This window comes from Carlito syrichta, unplaced genomic scaffold, assembly GCF_000164805.1.
Source record: "Carlito syrichta isolate Samal-C Ts95f unplaced genomic scaffold, Tarsius_syrichta-2.0.1 Scaffold136712, whole genome shotgun sequence".
NCBI classification, from domain to species: Eukaryota; Metazoa; Chordata; class Mammalia; order Primates; family Tarsiidae; genus Carlito; species Carlito syrichta.
In genome coordinates, this window is record NW_007080808.1 from 377,013 (window position 1) to 383,319 (window position 6,307).

At 40.1% G+C, this 6,307-nt stretch overlaps 1 protein-coding gene and 1 pseudogene across 1 annotated transcript in view; one reads left to right on the forward strand and one right to left on the reverse strand.

Annotated features, from left to right (window-relative positions):
• The window catches only part of ADAMTS6 (ADAM metallopeptidase with thrombospondin type 1 motif 6), a gene marked incomplete at its 3' end in the record, with an annotated part of 238,514 nt that overhangs the window by 74,009 nt on the left and 158,198 nt on the right, over window positions 1-6,307 (forward strand). The window lies entirely within an intron of this gene.
• Window positions 5,476-5,648, reverse strand: LOC110594786 (annotated as a pseudogene).

Here is a 6,307-nt window from a genome sequence, read left to right on the forward strand (position 1 = left end):
GTTGCCCAGGTGGGTCTTGAACCCGCAGGCTCAGGCAATCCACTCACCTCAGCCTCCCAAAGCGCAGGATTGCAGGCTGAGCCACTGAGCCCGGCTTATATTTTCTTAACTCATTAATGACATCCAATACTAAAATTTGATCAGAGTTTATTGGAATTTCTTCAGGGTTTGTTATGTGTGTAATCTCTGGGGTTAATTGACAGTTTGGGTGGAGATTCATTTTTCTTTTTTTGAGTTGGAGTCTCACTCTCACCCAGGCTGGAGTGCAGTGGCACACTCATGGCCACCCCAGTGTCGACCAGCTGTGCTCCAGTGATCCTTCTGCCTCAACCTTCCAAGCAGCCAGAACTACAAGCATGCACTACCATGCCCAACTAATTTTTTATCTATTGTAGAGAAAAGATCTCACCAAGCTGCCCAGGCTGGTCTCAAACCTCTTGGCTCAGAAAATCAACTCGCCTCAGCCTCCCAAAGTGCTGGGATTACAGGTTGAACCACCGAGCCCGGCCTGGGTGAAGATTCTTAAGCCGTGATTTTAAATTGGGAGAATGTATAATATTCATGATGTTATTCATTTTTTTTTTTTTTTTGGAGTTGGAGTCTCACTCTGTCACCCAGACTGGAGTGCAGTGGCCGCTCCCAGCCACTGCAGCCTTGACCTGCTGGGCTCCAGCAATCCTTCTGCCTCAGCCTTGCCGGTAGCTGTGTTATTTATTTTTATTGAGCACTCATTATTTACTATATTCTATGTGCTGAAATACAGTAGTGAACAAACAAAATTCTTGCTCACTTTTGATCAGCTTACATTTTAGTAAGTGGCAGAGATGAAAAACAAGATAAACAAGTAAATATGGAATAAGGTAGGTAGTGATAAATGCAAGAAGATTTTTATGAAGTCTAGAGAATCATACTAGGTGTATGCATGAGTGTGGGAATTGTTATTTTATATTGAGTGGTCAAGAAGGCCTTTTCTTTTTTTGTGTGCTTTTGTTTTTTGATCTTGTTGGTTTGTTTTTTAGATGGAGTCTTGTTCTGTTGCCCAGGTTCTAGTGCAGAGGAATGTTCATAGCTACTGCAGCCTTGAACTCTGCACTCAAGCAGTCCTCCTCTCCCAGCCTCCCAAGTGACTGGGACTACAAGTGTGCACTATTACAACTGGTTAATTTTTTTATTTTAATTTTTTAAGATATGGATCTCACTGTGTTGCCCAGGCTGGTCTTGAACTCCTGGGCTCAAGCAATTCTTCTATCTCAGCCAAAGAAGGCCATTCTTAAGGGTACATTTGATTCGAAACTGAATTGATATGATGGAGTTACTAAGTCACATGGATACTGGGAGAAGAACATTCAGATTAAAGGGAATAGGAAGAACGAAGCTCTTGAGTAAGAGCAAGCTGTATGTATTAAGGAACAATCAAGATACCAATGTAGTAGTAGTTAAATGGGGAATCGGGTAGAAGATAAGATCAGGGAGGTTCAAGTACTATATTTTACTCTGGATGAGAGAAAAAGGAAGTGTAGGATCTTTTTTATTTCTGGTTGGATAATATGCTGTAGAAGAGCAAGGGTGAACGTACAAGGGGAACCCTCTCAAAAACAGAATTTACTTCTGAAATTTTGTGTATTTATAGTTAAATTTTTTAGATGTGGAATACAATTCAGGATTAGGCATACAAGTGGTCATCTTGCAGGTAAAGTTTGGACCACCCTTTGGTACCCATTTTACCTGGTTTGATATCAGGCACCATTACTGGTGTTGTGTTCCTCCCTCCCACCCCCACTCTGTCAGTATCCCACTACTGCCAATCCCTTCTTATAGTATCATGGTAAAGTTCAGGGTCTGCTTATGAGTGAGAACATGTGGCACTCTATTCTTTGTTTCTGTGATAGATCATTGAGTATGATAGACTCTAAGTCCATACAAGTTGCTGCGAAGTCCTTTTTTTTTTGAGTTGCGGTCTCACTCTGTCGCCCAGACTGGAGTGCAATGGCCACTCCTGGCCACCGCAGCCTCAGCCTGCTGGGCTCCAGCAATCCTTCCACCTCAGACTTCCAAGTAGCCGGAACTACAGGTGTGCGCTACCATGCCCGGCTAATTTTTTTTATTTATTGTAGAGATGAGGTCTCGCCAAGTTGCCCAGGTGGGTCTCGAACCCGCAGGCTCGGGCAATCAGGCTCGGGCAATCCACTCACCTAGCCTCCTAAAGCGCTGGGATTACAGGCTGAGCCACCGAGCCCAGCTGCGAAGTCCTTCTTTATGGCTGCATAATATTACGTTGTATATATGTACCACATTTTTTTATTCAGTTCAGTTTTGATGGACAGCATGGTTGGTTCCATGATTTTGCTATTGTGAATAGTGCTGCAATAAACATGTGTGTGCAGGTATCTTTTTTGTAGAATGATTTGAGTTCCTCTGGGTATATTCCCAGTAGGGAGATTGCTGGATCATATGGAAGGTCAATGTCTAGTTCTTTCAGAAGTCACCACACTGTTTTCCAGAGATGTGTACTAGTTTGCATTCCCACCAGCTGTGTAGAAGCATTCCTTTTTCTCTGCATCCTCACCAGCATCTGTCATTTTATTTATTTATTTATTTATTTATTTATTTATTTATTTATTGAGTTGGAGTCTCACTCCGTTGCCCAGGCTAGCGACGCTCATGGCCACCCCAGCGTCGACCTGCTGGCCTCCAGCGTTCCTTCTGACTTAGCCTTATAATTAGCCAGAACTACAGGTGTGCGCTACTACAGCCGGCTAATTTTTGTTTTATTGTAGAGACTAGGCCTCACCAAGTTGCTGGGGCTGGTCTCAAATCCTGGGTCTCAGGCAATCCACTCACCTTGGCCCCCAACGTACTGGGATTATAGACTTGAACCACCACACCCTACCAATGATGGCCATTCTTACTGGAATTAGGGTTATCTCAAAGTGGTTTTGATTTGCATTTCTCTAATCATTAGTGAGGCTGAGCACTTTTTAATGTGTCTGTTGGCTGCCCATATATCTTCTTTTGAGAAATGTCTATTCATCTTTTTCACACTTTTTAATGGAACTTCTGTTTTTTTCCTTTTAGCACACTGAATTCCTTGTAGATCCTGGATGTTAGGCCGTTGTCAGATATATAGCTGGCAAATATTTTTTCCCATGTGGGCTGTCTCCCCACTCTCTTGATGGTATCTTTTGCTTTGCAGAAGCTTTTCAGTTTGAAAAGCTTATCTATCTCATCTTTTATGGCATGAGGGATTTTGATATGGAATTGGTTGCTAGTTCCAATTTCCATAAGGGTGTCTCCTGCATTTTCTAAGATTCTTGTAGTTTGAAGTTTTACATACAGGTCTTTGATCCACTTAGAGTTGATTTTTGTGTATGGTGATAGGTAGGGGTCCTGTCTCAAATCTTCTCCATGTGATCAGTCAGTTTTCCCAGTACCATGTACTGAATAGGTTCTCCTCTCCCCAGTGGTTGTTGTTGGAGTCTGTCAAAGATGAGCTGGTTGAGAAATTGAGGTTTTGCTTCTGGAATCTCTATCCTGTTCCATTGGTCCTTATGCCTGTTCTTGTACCAATACCAGACTGATTTGATTATTGTATCCTTATAGTAAAGTTGGAAGTCTGGAAGTGTGATACCTCTTGCTTTATTTCTTTTGCTAAGGATTGCTTTGGCTATTCGTGGTCGTTTATGTTTCCATATGAATTTCTGTATTGTCATTTCCAGGTCTGAGAAGAACGATGTTGGTAATTTCATGGGTATTGCTTTGAATCTGTGGATTGCCTTTGGTAGGATGGACATCTTAGCAATGTTGATTCTTCCTACCCATGAGCATGGAATATTTTTTCGTTTGTTTGTGTCTTCTTGGATTTCTTTGAGCAGTGTTTTGTAGTTCTCACTGTAAAGGTCTTAAACATCTCTGGTTAGGAAGATGCTGAGGCATCTCATTTTTTTTTTTTTTGTAGCTTTGAATGGGATTGTGCTTTTTATTTGGTTCTCTGCCTGCTTATTGTTCGTGTGTAAGAATGTGATTGTCTTTTGCCTATTTATTTTGTACCCTGAGGCTTTGCTAAAGTCCTTTATTAGTGAAAGCAGATTTTTGACAGATTCTCTTGGATTTTCGAGGTATTGGATCATATCATCAGCCAAGAGGGATAACTTCACTTCCTTTTTTCCTATTTGGATACCCCTGATTTCTTTCTCTTGTCTATTTGTTCTAGCTAGGACTTCCGACACAATGTTGAACAGGAGGGTGAGAGTGGGCAGCTTTCTCTTGTTCCGGTTTTTAGGGGGAAATGTTTCCAGTTTCTGTCCATTTAGCAATATGCTGGCTGTGGATTTATTGTAGATTATGCTTACTATTTTGAGGTATGTTCCTTCTATGCCTAGGTGTTTGAGGGTTTTTTGCCAAGCAAAGGATATTGGATTTTATCAAAAGCTTTTTCTGCATCTAATGATATAATCATGTGATTCTTGGTTTTACATCTTTTGATGTATTTAATTACGTTTATGGTCTTGAGGATGTTGGACCATCCCTGCTTCCTGGGCATGAAGCCTATTTGGTCATGGTGGATGATTTTTGAGATGTGTTGATACATCAGATTTGCTAGAATCTCATTGAGAATGTTTGCATCTATGTTCATTAGGAATATTGACCTATAGTTCCCTTTTTTTGTCAAATCTTTACCCGGTTTGGGTATCAGTGTGATGTTAGCTTTGTAAAATGATTTGGAGAGAATTCCATCTTTCTCAATTACCTAGAATACTTATAATAGGATTGGGTATCAGCTCCCCCTTGTATGTTTTGCAGAATTTTGCTGGCAAGCCATCCAGTCCAGGGTTTTTTGTTTTTGTTTTTTGTTTTTTTTGTAGGAGTTTTTCTATGACAGAGTTAATTTTCTGGGTTGTTATTGATCTATTTAGTGGGTTATTGGTCTATTTAGTGTCTCAGTGTCTTCTTGTTTCAACCTTGGGAGGTTATGTGATGTCAGGTTGTGTGATGCCTCCATTTAATTTAGGTTATCAAGTTTGTTTCCATACAGTGTGCATAGTAATCTCTGATAATCTTTTGTATTTTTTCAGGGTCAGTTGTGATTTGAGCTTTTGCATTTCTGATTGTGTTTATTTGGACTTCTTTTCTCTTTTTCTTGGTCATTCTGGTAGGGGTTCATCAATTTTGCATGTTCTTTCAGAGAACCAGCTTTTTGTTTTGTTGATTTTTTTTTTTTCTATGATATTTTTGTCTTCTTGGTCCTGTATTTGGGCTCTTACTCTGGTGATCTGGATTCTTCTGCTAAGGGTTTTGGTGGTGTTGTCTTTCCAGCTCCCTTAGGTGATTTGTTAGGCTGTTAACTTTGATCTTTCCATTTTCTTTTCTTTTCTTTTTTCAGGTTCATAATTTATTGTACAAATTAAAGTAGAATCATCATGTGATGAGTTGACATAAGCCTTTCCAAGTATGTGAACTTAATAGTTTAGTATCCATTTATGTTGCTTTCACAGCTGGAGATTTTTTAGATCTTGAAGTATAAGACCATCAAAGCAATGTATTTGTATGTGGTCAATACACAATTCATTCTACCTGTGAGGCTGTACGAGTTGAAATATTTTTTTAATATCAGTGAACTGGAATTGGGCATCAGCTTCAGGACCTGCCATGATTTCAATCTGGTCACGGCCATGGCCACGGTTGATGCAGCCCTGCTCACCCGGCTGAATGACGCCCCCTCCCTGTATGCGGCCTGCGGACATTTCCATTTTCTTGATGTGTTTTTGTAGAGACATAAATTCCCTTCTTAGAACTGTTTTCATGGTATCCTAGAGGTTTTGGTAAGATGTTCCTTCATTTTCATTTGTTTCCAGGAATCTTTTAATTTCTGTTTTGATTTCTATGCTGCCCAGTAGTCATTTAGTATTATGCTGTTTAGTGTCCATGTCTTTGTGGGTTTTGGAAAATGTTGTAGGTGTTGATATTTATTTTTATTCCTTTGTGGTCTGAGAAGGTGCATGGCGCTATGTCTATTTTATAGAATTTGTTTATGCTTGATTTATGGCCGAGGATGTGATCAGTCCTGGAGTATGTTCCATTTGGTGATGAGTAGAATGTATATTCTGTGGTTGTTGGGTGGAATATTCTGTAGGTATCTATTAAGTCCATTTTGTCCAGTGTCAAGTTGAGGTTCTGGATCTCTTTTTGATTTTTTTGCCTTGATGATCTATCTAGGGTTGTTAGTGGGGTATTTAAGTCCCCAGCTATAAAGGTGTTAGGGTCAATATCTTTTCTTTTCTTTTTTTTTTTTTGAGTTGGAGTCTTACTC